A 17069-nucleotide genomic window follows, 5' to 3' on the forward strand; every position below is an offset into this window, starting at 1 on the left:
TATAACATGGGATTGTTGACACGTAAGACTTTGTGCTTAAAATTGTGTGTGCATGTTTCTTAAGAGTAGAAAGCAAGATAGGAATCTTCTTGAAGATATTCATAAACCGATGAGTCCATGTCATAATAAGGATAGGTATAAGGTAGGGCATTTGGATGGATAGGAATATATGGTAATTCTCCATCAATAGGTGAAATCTGTTAACTGGAAAAAGATAGGTCTAGAGAAGCTTAAAGTGAGATGTCCATTGCTTGAAAGTGACGTGAGGACAAGCAACGTGGAGCTTTATGCTTTGAATTGAGCTTTTCATAAAAGAGATCCTTTGCTTTGTTGATTTAGGTAATGTATGGGTTTGGATATAATTCCCAAGGAGCATCGTCAGTAAGTGTGGGCTAGACTTAATGTGGTATGATTGAATTGGCTTCTATAATGGATCGTTCCAAATTGTGATATTTCTGGGCATATTTCAGTTTGTCTTTTTGAAGATTGTAGGGAAGATGTACATACTTGTGAACCGTAGTCTTAGACAGTACATTCTTGTGGAACTTAAGGACTTGGGCCATGTGAGTGAAGAAGAGAATTGAGTATTGGGCTTTAGTTGATCTGTTGAAACTTTGATGTTCAAGTTAACATTGAAAAAATATGCTTGTCCACCAGGGAAGATGGTAAAACCATTAGAGAAAAACTTGGAATGAAGTAAACTCTAGGTCAAAAGGTCCATGTTCAAGCTTGTAGAGCCATGAAAGCATTTGGCTAACTGGAAATTCAATGGTTATGGTATATTTGGCAAGGAGATACCATAAAAACCAGAGAGAATTCCAAGTAAAGTCTCGAGGAATGTTTTTGATAGAAAAAAAAGTAATATAAGGAAAATCAAGGTGGACTCCAAGAGTGCCAAGGGTGAAAGAGCCAGTGTCTTGTATGGCAAGGTTCTGGTAATGAAACATGAAATGTTTAAAGTTGTTGGTTTCGTCAAGAAGGAAAGTGTGAAAGATGGAAGGAAATTGTGGGGGTAAGTCAGATATACCTAGGGGTAAAAGAAGGTCATATTGGGTGACCATAAGTAAGATGGTTAAAATGTGGATTAGAGAAGTGAGGATTTCTACGGGCTTTAATAGGGTAGTTTAGAGAGGAAATCAAGGACAATATTGTCTTTTCCTTTAATGTGTCGCATAATGAAGGATTAATTTGAAAACCATTAAATCCATCGAACAAGTTGTGGATGAGGAAGCTTTTTTGCTTTTGGCAACAACATTGAAGGGAAAGAAGTCATATCTAATTCAACAATGAAGCGATAACCACTGAGATAGAACTCAAATAGTTCAATGCCACATTTTACTACCAAAATTTCTTTGAAGGTTGGGTGATAGTTTTGTTCAGCAAGCTTGAAATGTCCACTTTTATATCCACAAACGTGTCTGGTTCCTAAAATTTCTTCAAGAAGGATAATAGACCAAGAATTATTGCTTGCGTCAGTTTGGAGGATTTTAGTACCTGTGGATGGTATTTTGAGAGAGAGAAGTTTTGGAATAATAGCCTTGAGTTGTTTGATAAAAGAAGTCTGGGCCTTTGTCTAAGAAGGAGGATTTTTCTTGAGCATATGGTTTAGAGTTTGAGTCAGCTTATTGAGTCGAGGAGCAAATTCAGAAACATAATTAACAATGCCTAAAAATTGCTGAACTTGTTTCATAGTAAGACTCTCGTCAGAAAAGTCTTGTAAATGAGTAGCAATATGTGGTTGAGGGACATAAGTGCCATTTGAAATCTTCATTCCTAAAAACTCAATGGAATCCATGCCAATTTGCATCTTTTTTTTTTTTTAAAGCAAAACGCCATAGTTCTTGACAAGATTATGGAATTGGATCAAAAGGTTGACATGTTCCTTTTTTGTATATGAGAACAATAAAATGTCATAAATATAGATGAGAGCATTATCTTGGATTAGGCCAAAGATTATAGTCATGGCCTTTTGAAATAGTGATGAGGTAGTTTTGAGTCCAAATGGCATAATAGTTGACTGATAATGATAGCCTAGGAGAGTGAATGCAGTTTTAGGCCTAACTTCAGGTTGGATTCCTAACTGCCAGAATCTAGCTTTAAGGTCAAATTTGGATAAGACCATTGCTTGGGCCAATCGAGCAAAGAAATGTTATTTGTTGGGTATAAGGAACTTGTCATCTTGAAGAAAATCATTCAAGGGCTTATAGTTGATTACAAGCCTCATTTTTCCTCGTACTTGCTCAGCTCACTCATTGACATAAAAAGCAGCATAAGCCCATAAAGATTGAGTGGGTTCAATGAGTCCTCCTTGCTTTAATTAAGAAAGTTCTTGTTCAGCTTGTTGTTGCAGGTAAGGATTTAAGCCATTATGACTGGCTTTGGTAGGATTGACATCCTCATTCTTTTTAAAGGGAAGAGTGATGAAAAATTCAGGGAGTTTCCATAATGGTTTGTCACACTTAAGCAAAAATTTGGAATGACTAGTTGCATATGATTATCAAACAATTTGTTGGCGAAAAGCATCGAAGGGGGCAATGGTAAAGTAATTGGGAATCTTGCTCCAGGAAATAAACTGCTAGGAATATTACAATCCATCAGAGCGAAGATTAATCCATTTATCCAAAAACGTCTGGATAAGATGAAATCCAATGATAGTGTCTTTGCCATAGAGATCAGAGGCTAAGAATTTGTGGGAAATATTGATCGACAAAAATGGTTGGAGGATTATGGTTTTACTGATAGCTTCTGTAGCAAAAACTTCACTATTGGTAACATGAAAATATTGTTTGAAAGGTTTCCAATAAGAAGGAGGAATCACTTTAGGTTTCAGAATTGAAGATACTACACTAGTATCAATGGGAGCAATGATCTTGATTGGCTTTTCATATTTGTGAATAAGCAACTTAAGTTCAACAAGAGGCTACTGATGGTGAAAATTGTGAGACGACATCATGACACCATAAAAGTTAAGAAGAGTATTATCAAGGGAAGTATCTGAATCAGTGTCAGATTCATACAAGATGAAATCCAAATTGGAGTGCTCAGAGTCAGTCTCAAAGTAAAGAGATTCAACATCATGTTTTTAAAGACTAGCAATATGAGAGAGTTGTTAGAGCTTCTTTTGGCTTTTATGCATAAGACAATTTTTGGAGAAATGTCCTTTCTTTTTGCATATGAAACAATGATCATACTTTTTGAAGGTTTTCTTCTTTCTAAAAAATCTTTGTCTGTGGTGTCATGGCTTAAAATAATCTGACTTGCATCAGGATTTAAGATTATATTTCCAATGATGCTTTTTCTTAGAAGTAAGACAACTACAAAGTTTATCTCTAGAAGAATATTTGATTTTTAGGTCAGGACGATCATAAGTTTTTCTCAAGGATTTGCCAAGTTTGTCCACATTGGTCAGGAATTTGGACTTATTACAGAGCATTTGGAGTTGATTTAAGATCGTCTAAAATGCAACCTTGGAATTTGAGAAATCTGAGGGATTCATTGCCCAAAGGTTTGGGAAATTGATTTAAATAGGCTTGCTTCAAGTTAGGATCATCAACTCCTTTGAGGATATAGAACCGAGCATGAGCCTTTTTGAAATATTTTTCTAGGTCCTTTGGATTAAAAGAACAACATTTGAGCTTGAAAAACTTTTCTCTTGCTTGATCAGCAATATGAACAGGACTTCAAAAAAATTCAACGTAAATATTATACATGAATTGATCAATATCAAGAAGTCGTAAGAGTTGAATCTATCTATACTGGGCTAATGCAATCCACCATTCCTTTAGATCACCAGTAAAATAGGATACAAATGAAGTAAGTACTTGCACAAGATTAGCACCAGGTTTTAACATCTCATTGTTGAGCCACCCAGTCATCTCATGAATTCTATTGCGGTATTGAAACACCGAAATATCATCAAAAGTAAAAATTTGAAATTTGGAATTAGTAGTAGACACATATTAAGAAGTTCCAGAAGTAGGCTCTGTCTCATGAGGGTTTGTAGGTTGATACTCCATTATGGATTCTTCTTCATCCCGGGGATTTGAGGTTTGGCCATATTCATATACAAAAATCCACTATGGGCTGGATGGATTAGATTGATGGGAATGAAGAGAATACTGATAAGAGGTAGAAAGGATGGATGTAGTGTTTGAACATGTATCATGTAAGGGGTGATTGCTCTTTTGGGCCATGAGATAATCACTGATAGGATTAGGAAAAATGGCTTGTTGGGAAGGATAAGTGTCTATAGAAATAGGTTTGGAAATGACAATGGTTTTTCCTCGATCAGGAGGAGTAGGTGGTGTAGGAGTAACAGTTGGTTTAGGAACAGAATGAGTTCTTTTGGGTGGAGCTGAAGGATGCAATAATGAAAAGTTACCAAAAATGCTTTTGTATTTTTCAAAACCATTAAGATATCGGTTAGTATGGATTCGTTGAGCTTCTTTGGGAGGTAAGGAAGGAGGGGGTGTATTATAGAGTTGAAAGAGAATGGATGATGGACTGGCAATTTTGGGTCCCTGTTGGATCATGGTCTTTAAATAGGCTAATTGGGCTTTTAGAGAGTTCATTTCTTGCTTGATTTTTGTTAAAATCTTACTTAAGGTTAGGGGTAGAACCATCATTTATTAAACAAATTTAAAAATTTAAAGTTCTTTCACATTTTCCATTCCAGATTTAAAAATCTCATAATTTTCCCCTTATCCAAAGTTTGAAAAGTAACAATTTTTTTCTCTTCTCTCTGACGACAATTCATTATCAACTAGAGAAGGAGAGGACAACATACTATGAGGGAGAGGACGATTGACAGCTAATGATTGTGAATCGTTGCCAAAGAGAAGAGGAAAAAACTCTAGTGAGAAAATTGTTATTTTTCAAACTTTGGGTGGAAGGGGAAATTGTGAGATTTTTAAACTTGGAGAGAAAAATGTGATAAATTTTAATTTAAAATTTTTTTTTAGTAAATGATGATTTTGTTCTTAATTTTAACTAAGATTTTTAACAGAAATTGAGTCATGGGTGGGTACTTAGGTTTTAAAAATTTTATGGGTGTGTATTTGTCTTTGAATTAAAACTTGGGTGGAAAATAGTCCTTTGGCCTTTACCAAAGGACTATGTCCCACCCAAAGTTTGATGAAAAGACAAACATACACCCAAGGGAGATCAAAAACTCAAATACCCATCCAAGGTTTACTTCATTGCCACACACCCAAGAATTTTCTATTAGGGTTAAGGGAAAAAATGGTTATTTTATCAGTAATATTAAAATAAATAAAATATATTTCATTTTCCCTTTATTTGGAAAACTAACAATTTTTTTAGGATTAAATTTTGAAAAATTCACTTTTCCTTCTAAGGTTCGATTTTCTAGTAAAACCCTTCCCTTTTTGGCAACTGACATTGTATGACCATCTCTTTCCCTTCTTCCGACCTTGTTTTTGTTGAAAAATAAGTCTTTACCTTAACAAAGATCAATCATCTTCATCCAGATGAATCGATGAGGTCATCGATTTTGCTTTGTCGGTTAGAATCAATGATCACGTTTGGAACCATGGCCTAGAAGAAGACTGAAAGGTGATGAAAATGTGGCGGGATGTAGTTGATTCAATGGAAACATGTTGACCTTTGATTTGTCATTGGTTGGAGCTTTTTCACATGTTATTGGAGTCATCGGCGATGGCAAAGGAGAAGGGAGGACGAAGATAATGGTCATTGCTATTGCCATCGTTAAAGAAAAGAAAACCTAAGGATTTTTTTGGGGGTGGGAAGTCACTTTTCAAAGTTGAGATCTGGGGTGAAATGTCAATTTTCAAAAGCTAGGGGGAAGAATGAGATCAATTTATATATTTTTTAATAATATTATTGAAATAATAATTTTACCTTTATATTTAATAATAATTTTAATGGAAGTTTAGAGACTAGTGGGTATTTGGGTTTTTAAACTCCCATGGTTATGTTTTTGTCTTTTCACCAAACCTTGGGTGGAAAATAGTCCTTTGGCCTTGATTTAAATGGATTCGCACTCTAAAAAAGTTAGATGAAGGTAAGATATGACTTCTGACAAGTTGTGTTGTGCAAGCAAGGAAGAAGACAAGATCAAAGTGGCAAAGGATATGAAATTCTAAGTTGGAGGGTTTGGATTTGAAACTTTTGGTATTCTTGACAAATTTGATACAGTAATTGCTAAGCTGGCTATGGACTTGGGATGTCATTTGCTTGTTGTGAGCTTAAGTAAGGTTTTCCTGTTAAAAGAAAAAAAATCTTAACTTATGTGATTTTATGGGAATAGTTTGAGTGACAAAGATAGAAAATCCCCAAATGTAAGAGCATGAGTTCGAGACCCACTAACAGTCTATTAAAATCAAACTGTTGATTTACTTGTTATAATGGTTATAGGGTTGATCACTGGACTTTGGAAAGATTTTCTCACTACTAAAAAAGAGTCTTAACTTATATGTTTCACTGATTGTAGAATCAGTTACTAGACTTGGAATTTTACTTGTTTGATATGGTCAATTCAGATTTGATTATCATAAAGGTAACTTGACAAGTAAGAAATGAGAAAAAAGAAAAAACCTAATGACTATTTCCAACTTGAACTATGCCTAAATGACAAGTTGTCATTCTTGAAGTTGAAAAATGACATTTTCCCACCTTTCTCAAAAGTCAAATATTAGTTTTAAGGATCATATATTATTTTTATTCGGTTATAAATTACATAAATATTATATAATTAATATCATTTACACCCTTAAAATTTAAACAAATCATGTTTCTTTTCGTTAACTTAAAAATTTATCACTTAGATATATATATGGAATTGTTATTGCTATAAATATACAGGATATTTAATACAATCGTACTTCAGATTTGCGACATTTATTGTTGTCAATAGTTGTTTTATTAATTTGCATTATCTCCTCACCAAAAAGTGTTTGGCTTGTAGTTGCTTTGATATTGACACTTTGAAAATGAGAGAGCCCTAAATTTCTAGTCAAGAAAAAGAGTAACAATGATGTAGCATATTGATATCGAGATGTAGTTTGACTAACAAAAGTAAGGGCATTCAAACAATAAAAAGAGTATGAGTTTGAAACTTGCAGACAACATATCGGTATTAAACTCTTGATTTATTTGGTGTAGTGATTATGAGATTGATAATTGAATTCAGAGTTTTATCTATTTGATATGGTCAGTTCGACTCAAATAATGGTTTATCATTAAAATGACGAGGCATATCCTTAAAACCAATTTCTTAATATGAGAATAAATACTTCAATTAAAAGGAGGGGAGATTGAAAATATAATTTACCCATAATATAAGAAAAAGAAAAGTAGTGAACATAAATAATGTTTAGGGATTGTTCATACGTTGGTGTAAACTTTGTGATACTATGGAAGTATCTATGAGTTGATTTGAGCTAAGTTGAATATGAAAAAAGGTTAATTAGAGCTTAGCTAAAATCGAAAACAAAAAGTTTGAGCTTGAATCACTTGAGTTGATAATGAGTTCATTGGAGAAACTCCTTATAAACTATTGAAGAAGAAGAAGAGATATCAAAAAGAAGAAAAGTCATAAAAGAAGATGAATATATTAATGACTTGATCAAATCGAGTTGGCTCGACTTGATCTTGAGCTTGGCTCATTTAAATTGAACACCAAGTCGAACCTGAGTTTACTAAGCTTAGATTTACCCTTATAAAGTTGGATTCAAACTGAGTTGATTTGATCTTGTTTGTTAGCTTAACTCGAATAAGCTTGAAATGAGCTCAACTTAGTAAGCATGAGCCTATGAATTTTATATTATTGAGCTCAACTCAAGTCTAGGAGATGTTTAGCTCATCGAGCTTGCAAGCCTAGAAAAGTTTTATTTGAATAAGTTAAAACGACGTTATTTTGATAAATAAGCATCAAAATGTGTCATTTTGATTAATTTTGACTCATATATAGTATCAAACAAAGTTCAACTCAAACTTGATTCAATACTATATCGAACTCAAGTTGAATTTGAATTCAACTCCCTTCAAGCTGAGAAGAACTCAAATTGGATCAAAGGGAGCTCGCCGAGCTCGACTTTTTCAAATCGAATTGAACTCAAACTGACCAAAGCTTGAGCTTGGCTTTTAAGCTCATCTCGAATCTAGGCCTTACGCCTAGTAGTATTGCAAAATTACTGTCACACATTGTAATTTATCTATAGTTCCTTGATAGCTTTAATTTCACTTATAAGTAAATTGAATGAAAAACTTAAAATTTATCATGAATTTAACATTAGTCTATTCATATATATCAATTTATGGGCCGTCTATATAGTATTTTAGTACTATAGTAGATTTTCCAATATATACGTGATAAATTTTATTATGGGAAATTAAATTAATTTTCCATTTTGCCCCTTATGAAGCAAAAATGCCATTTTTTCCTATTCCTAAACAAAAATGCCTACTTTTTTTATTCCTAAGCAAAAATGCCCTTCATATTTTTTAAAATACCAAAACAATGTTTCACATATCTATATAAACTCGCTCACTTTCACTCTCATTACATACACTTCTTATATCACTCAAACACTTACTCTCACTCTCATTTTTACTCAATATCAATTACTGCAAGTTCGTTCAAAACAAGGAAGTTCGTATTTCTAAATTAAAAAAAACTACATGTTCGAATACCCTAGAAAGATGAAAATTAAAATAGCGAAAAAATAGAACTGAAATTCGAAATCTGCACATTGAAATATCTTAGAATATTAAAAATTGAAAAATCATATGAAAATCTAAAAATACGAGTCGACATATCCTAAAATGATAAAAATAAAAAAAATGACCTTGAATTGCAAAAACTAACCGTTGAAATACCCTGAAATGACAAAAATTGAAAAATCGAACTAAAATTCAAAAAACACATGTTGAAATATCTAAGAATAACAACAATCGAAAAAATGAAATAAAATTTGAAAATGACATGTCTAAAAACCTAAAAATGATAAATATTAAAAAAAAACTAAAATTCGAAATCTACACGTTCAAATGCCCTAAAATGTGGAAAACCAAAAAATCACATAAAAATCTGAAAAGTATGAGACGAAATATCCCGTAATAACAATGATCGAAAAACTGAACAAAAATTTTAAAAATACAAGTCTAAAAACCTAGAAGTGACAAATATTGAAAAACGAAACTGAAATTCGAAATCTACTCATTAAAATAATCTAGAATGTTAAAAACTGAAAAATTGCTTGAAAATCTGAAAAGTACGAGACGAAATATCCCATAATAATAACAATCGAACAATTGGACAAATTTTTTAAAACTACATATCCAAAAACCTTAAAATGACCAAAAAAAAATAGAATTGAAATTCAAATTTTATACGTTGAAATACCCTAGAATATTAATAATAAAAAAATTACTCAGAAATTTGAAAAGTATGAGTTGATATATCCTATAATGACCAAAAAAACAAAAAACAGATTTGAATTTCGAATACTAAATGTTAAATAGTTTAGAAATGAAAAAACTGAAATTAGAAAATTACATAAGAAAACGACCGTAGAAGGCACAAAAATAATGAAACAGACATAAAATTTGAAAATGACATGTCCAAGAAACCTAAATTAGAAAAAACGAACATAAAATTCGAAAATTGTACGTTTAATTAGCTTAGTATGAAAAAAATAGAAAAATCAATCTGAAATTCCATAATTACGTCGTAAAATGGATCTATAAAAGCACAAAAATAAAGAAAAGAGCATCAAATTCAAAAACTACATATCGAAAAACATTAAAACAGGAAAAATGGATATAAAATTCAAAAATTATACGTGGAAAAACCTTAGGGTTGAAAAATATCAATTTACCCCCTTATAAATTTTCTTCTCTCAAACAGGTCCAAAATTTACCTTTGCCCCTTATCAATTTTCTAATCTCTTATAGGCCTTATAATTTTAAAAAAGTCAATTTCCTTTCAAACCCCTCAGATTCCATGTTTTTCATTGATTAACCCACGAGTTAATGTAAAATTTCCAACTGGCCCTTGTGGATTTCCCCTTCTTCTCTTGGGCCCTAATATTTTGAAAAAGCTCAATTTCGCCCATGGGTGGTTTAATTTACCCTAAGGGATCTAGGGTTCCTCGGGATGGATCTTTGGCCAATCTAACCTATTTTTCGGTCAAAATTTGTCATTTCAGCCTTCAGTTTCAAACAAATCAAATCTACACATCCTATAACATAATAGCCCTAAACAATTTGAAGCAAAACAACCAAGATTCAAAACATTTTATACATTGTTCAAAATCAAAACCTTAAATGTTCAAACCTCAAAATCTTTATCAAATCTCAATAATCATAACAATAAATTGGTTCAAACAAGATTAGGATGATATACTAATCTTATTTGCCTTTTTTGGTCATCGAAAAACACAAAAAGTCGATAAAAAAGACGAAAATATGATGCGCCCATGGAAGACCCGTGAGAGACCTGTGATTTTCTTTGAATTTCAACAATGTATTGGGGGAAATGTGGGAAGGAATATGTAAAATTCTTGGTTTATATATAAAGGCAATTTGGTCATTTCGCAAAAAAGAGGACATTTTTGCTTAATCCTTAGATTTTTGGACAATTTTCTCAACCCCCCTTTGTTTTAGGTAATTAATTTAATTTCTCTTTTATTAAATACCTGATATGGTCTGCTAGACATGAATAAAATATAGATCAATTTATTATTTCGCACCAAATGTTCCATAGAACTATAATTTTCCACTCTTAAAGTTTCACAAAGCTATTTCCCAACTCATTTATCAAACTCTGAATTTGAACAAAGGTTAGTTAGAGCTCAAGGAAAATTTAAAATGAAAAGTTCAAGCTTGGATCACTTGAGTTGATAATGAGTTCACTGGAGAATCTTCTTATAAACTATCAAAGAAAAAGAACAGTTATTGAAAAGAAGAAAAGTCATAAAAGAAGATGAATATATTAATGACTTTCTGAAGACTTGTTCAAATTGAGTTGGCTCGACTCGATATTGAGAGCTTGACTCATTTAAATTGAACACTAAATCGAACCTAAGTTGACAAGGTTTGGATCCACCCTTATAAGATTGGATTCAAACTGAGCTGACTCGAGCTTATTTGTTAGCTCGATTCGAATGAGCTTAAAATGAGCTCAACTTAGGTAACCTCGAGCCTAATAATTTTATATTATCGAGCTCAATAGACCTAACCACGGTTTATGAACCTACAGTTTTAGTTTGAAACTGTCAGTTTATGGTTTAAAAAAATAGGAGCCTTTAATCGGAATCGTTATAAAACGATTTGTAATCAGTTCGAAACTGAAGGTTTGGGTTCATGGCCTCAGTTTGGAACTGACATAGAACCATCGGTTTTGATTCATGGCACCAAGTTATTTTTTTAGTTAATAATTATAATAATTAAAAAATTAAAAAAAAAACTTGGATTTAATTTTTCAATTAAACGTTCTATGTATCCTTCTGGTTGGAAGAATCAAAGCCTATATAGTTTTCTTATCTTCATGTACCCGATAGCCGATTGTACCCCTTTACCTTATCATTCACCTTCGCTTTCTTGACTACTGGTTCCCATCCTTGAACTATTCATAGTTAAATCAAGGGGTTCTTCATTGAAGTCCACTTTTATATCTTGTTGGCATAATTCGGATCTTATCCAATCATCCACGAATGCTTCCGCTTCAATAGATTTGGGAGCTAAACTTGATCGCCGCTAATCCAATATATTGCTCCTTTGATTAAAAGCTTGTTCCACTACAATAGTTGATGTTAGTGCTGCTAGGACTTGTTTAGCAATAGCTGCTAATATTGAAAATGTTGATGCATGTCGACTCCACTATTCTAGAATTAGAAAGTCTTTACTTATATTGCTATTACCAAACTCAAAAATAGTGGTAAGATAAATTTCAAGCTTCGAGATGGAGCCTGATGTTCCTCTTGGTCTTTTGCCCCTTTGCATCATAATACAATCATCATAACTAATATTTTGGGTTGGTGATGAGGCAATAGGTGGTAGAGAGGAAGAAGGACCGCCTTAGGTATCATAAACCAATGAATATTCAACATAAATTTATTTAATTAAATTCATAATACTAGCTATAGTTAATGGAATATTAACTTTATTCTCATCATCTAATTGCATGCATTCATAATATAATATTAAATAATCTATAACACCGTCTAATTTAAACCTAGGATCAAAAAAACAAGCAACAAGAAAAATTTCTAAAATTTCTTTATAGTAATTTAACCATTTTTTTCATTAAAAAAATAGCTTCTTTTAAACTAATATCTTTTTCGGCCTCTTGTAAAGCCCCGACAATATTAAAGGGTTTCATTTAAAAACAAACGAAAATTAGGATAATAAACCCCACTCAAAGTATAAATTACATTATCAAAATGTTTTAAAACATCTAAAATTGTCTTATAAATATCCTAATTTTGGGGATATAATATAACTTTTGACACATTTTGTGAAATAAATATGCACAATAATTCCCTATAATCAAAAGACTCGTTGAGTAATTTATATGTTGAATTCCAACGAGTCAACATATCTTTAGAAAATCTTTTTGGTCTTCTATTATGTATTTTACAAAATTTATCCAATTCTTTCATTGTTTGGGGATGTGTCTATAAAAATGAAATTGTTGTTTTTATTGGACTAATATAATTATTAAGATATCTTAAATCATTTTGTACACATAAATTTAACACATGACATACACATCTAATATGAAAAAATCTACCATTTAGATTAGGTTTACAAATTTTTATTAAATCAGTAAGTTGCATCATCAAATGAAATTGAAAAAATTTTAAAAACTAATCTGTATTCTTCTAATATTTCTTTAATTATTCTATAAATATTATCGGTCATATGTCAGTCAGCAAACACTCTAAATGCTAAAATTCTTTTTTGTCATTGAAATTTGTTATCTATCTAATGATAAATTATACCTATATAAGAGTAAACTTACTAATGATCACTCCAAATATCACTACATATAGACACACATCCATCTAAATTTGTAAATAATTGAATTAATTTTTTTATATAAACCTAATCATGATCTTTTTAATATGTTTCTAGGAATAGTTTTATGTGCAGGATTTAATGTAGTTTACAATAATTATTAAAACTTACATTTTCACCAAAACTAAATATTAAGTAATCTATTGTTACTATTTTTATAAATTCTTCTTTACTTTTATTATCACTATAAATAAATAAAGATTTATGTGGAGAACTATATCCAATTATTTGTGTTTGACCCCTATTTTACTTAATTTTTTTCGATGCTTTGACTCCAAGTGCCTTTTCAATGTTCCATATCCACCTTTTTGCTTGAATTTATAAATTTACTTACAATAATTGCAAACAACTTCAAAATTACCATATTCTTTTTATATTTTTTTAAATGGATTTTGAAAATATCGGAGATAAGAATTTTTTGTGGTTGTTATTCCATTTCTACTTGTTGTTGTATCCCCACCTCCACATATTGACTTCCATTTTTTTATGTTGAAAAATCTTTCACAAATTGATCTTCATCCACATCAAATGTGGATGAATATTGACCAAATCTCCTATTATCCAAAGAATTTTTATAACTTGCCATTTTTCGATAATAAATAAAATAAAACATATAATTAATTATGAAAGATAATGAAAAAATAAAAATAATAGATAATAAATAAAATTAATTATAAAGATAAACTCTATAATTAATTATGAAATTGTATAATAGAAAGATAATAATAATTAAATTATATAAATTAAAATTGGAATTGATAAAAATAAAGAGAAAATTTAATTGAATTTGAGAGAATTTGATTGAAAGATTAAGAGAGTATTAAGAATTGAGAGAATGAGAAATGAGAAATGAGAAAGTTGAAAGATTGAGTAGTATTTACAAATAAAATTTTATAGTAAAAAATAAAAAAATTAAAAGAAAAAAATTCAAGCCTAAGCCTAATGGCCATATTGTTGCCGAAAACATTTGCAGGGACCATTTAAAACATTTGCAGGGGATTGTTGGTCCTTGTAAATTTAAAACATTTGTAGGGTGGTCCCCTACAAATGTACAAAAACAGGATATTTTTAATTTAAAAAAATTTTAGTGATTTTTATTTAAAATTAATAAATTTTTTAAAATTAAATTATTGAATTGTCGGTTCATGACTCTTTGAACCAACGGTTCAAAAAAATCAAAACCGAAACCCAATTGTCAAAATCCAATTTTGATTTTAGTTCTGATTTAGGTTGGTTTCGATTATGATTTTACATTGGTTGGTTCCTCTCTGGTTCATGGGCCAAATCGGCCCTGTGGTCAGGACTAGAGTTGAAGCATAAGTCTAGGAGATATTTCGCTTACAAAATTTGCAAGCCTAGAAAAATTTGATTTGAATAATTTAAAACAACATCATTTTGACAAATATATATCAAATTGCATCTTTTGATTAATTTTGGCTTATATATAATACCAAACAAGGTTTAACTCAAACTCGATTTGATATTATACTAAACTCAAGCTAACTCGATTCGATATTATATTGAACTCAAACTGAACTTGAATTTGACTCCTTCCAAGTTGAGAAGAATTCAAATTGGCTTCAAGTGGACTTGTCGAACTTGCCTTTTTCATGTCAAACTAAACTCAAACTAACCCTAGCTCAAGCTTGGCTTTTGAACTCATATTGAATCCAACCTTAACCCCTAATTGTATTACAAAATTACTATCACACATTGTAATTTATCTACAGTTACCTGATAGCTTTATTTTCATTTATAGGTACATTAAATGAAAAACTTAAAATTTATCATGAATTTAACATTAGTCTAACGATGTATATCAATTTATGGGACTGTCTATATAGTATTTTAAGGGAAATTAAAATTTTTAGTCTTATTTTAATCCGTGTATACATATATACCACTCATTTCAAAACTTAAACAAATATACCACAACAGTAATATATTTTCCTAAAATAACCCTCTTGAAATGACCCATGCAGAGATTCTCTCTTTTTCTCTGTAACTTTTTCTCTCTTCTTCCTTAGCTTTCAAGTGAGGAAGAAATCCCTACAACATGAAAAAAATAAAATATTAATGGAAGAAGACACATGATTGAACAATAAAACCAGTGAGAAAATCATTATAAAAGATTCAACTTGGACACAAGGGAGAGAGAGACAAAAATTGTCAAATTTATTAAGAGAATTAACATCTACTGTAAAGACTTCATAGCAAAATCATCCACATTCAGGTCAGTCTTAACTTAAGCCTGTATATTAAGTTTTTTCTTTATGAACAATTGAAAATGAAATAAGTATGGTAGATTCATGTTCATAACTTCATGTAAAATTTATTTTTATTGTGATTTCATGTTGTTAGATTGTTTAATACTATTATTTCATGTTGTTTCTATTGTTTAAAGTTGTAATATTGTTTAATGTTGTAGTGATGGTTATAAAATACCAAAATGTAGGCTAGGAAAAAATCTAGATGAAGAGTAGGTTGGTGTTAATGCCACCAACCCTTGGTGTTAACGCCAACCTCTAAACCCCAGTGAATTTATTTATTTTTTTTCTGTTTTCTTCCATTGCACTCAGTTCCTTTATTTTTTAAGCATGTTTATTCCAATTTGGTGCTTGCGTGTGTATTGTTTTCCTTGTCTTAGTAGAGAGTTAAATAAAAAATTATAAAATTGCCACTATTATTTTCTTCTGTTTTTTATTGCCTTGCCTTGATCAATTTTTGTACATCACTTGATGATATGATAGTTTAATGTGTTGTAAATGCGTATGTATGAAGCTTGGTTGTACTGGTATTGTATTTGAGGCTTAATTTGAAAAAATTGTAAAGTAGTGTAATTTGGAGTTTTTATGTTTTTTAGGTTTATTTTTAGTTAGGATAGAAAAAACTGCATTTAATATTTGCTATAGAGGACAATGGGTTGAAGGTGATGATAATGTGGAAAGATATGTTGATGGGAATGAGAGAGGGATGTGTATTGACACAAATATTGATTTTGAAGGATTCATTGCAAGAATCAGCTATCGTTTAGGACTCGATCGAAGTCAGTCAAATGTGCACATATTACACTAGGTGATGTGGGTCCGATAGAGATTATAGACGACGATGATGTGGAGTTTTTGATGGTTGTAGCAAGAGTTCACAAAGGTACATAAAACTTTTTGTTACCGAGAGTCAAATTAACAGAAAGGATAATCAACAAGGCGAAGATGTTCATAGGAAGAAAGGGAAAATCATCCGACATATGAGTGGGCACATCTACAAAGTTTTCAAGAGTTTGGTGGGAATTATGGTATTGATGATGATAATGATGACGACATGGATGAAGATTATAAAGTAGAATGTAATGAGGAGGAAGAGGATGATAATGATGTGGACAAAGAATCCTCAAGGTTTGATAAGGACATGTACGATGTTCCGAGCCAAGACGTTGGTAGAAGTTAAAGTCATGCTTGTAACGAGGAGGTTGAATATAGCATAAGACGTCATGGCTTTATGAATATTGATGCATATCCAAGTCACATCCATAATTCAAATCCCTTTTAATGGGTTCCTAAGCTTCCTGTTGATATTGAGAATACATGTATTAGTAATCGGGTAACACAAAGGGGTAACCATTTACAAGTGATGGGTTTTTATAACTCCAAGGTAGAATTGAGAGCATTATTTTGAATATATGCCTTAGAGACATGAATTCAATGAAAGGTTAGTCACTTCGATAACATACAGTAAGAACTTAAGTGCATACACCCACAATGTAAATGGCGGGCATGAGCAATGAGAAAGTAAGACGGAGACTATTGGGTCTTACAACGTATGGACAAGACCCATACTTGTCCTCGGGATCAAATATTTCTGCACAATAGACAAGCTAATACAGAATCGTTAGGGAACATACTTAAGTCAATGTTTATAGTTGATCGCATTTATCGTCCAAAAAAAATTATTTCAGATATGACAGATAGGTACAAAATTGGCATATCTCACACGCAAGCATAACGTGC

Source organism: Mangifera indica, chromosome 10 (genome assembly GCF_011075055.1).
Source record: "Mangifera indica cultivar Alphonso chromosome 10, CATAS_Mindica_2.1, whole genome shotgun sequence".
NCBI classification, from domain to species: Eukaryota; Viridiplantae; Streptophyta; class Magnoliopsida; order Sapindales; family Anacardiaceae; genus Mangifera; species Mangifera indica.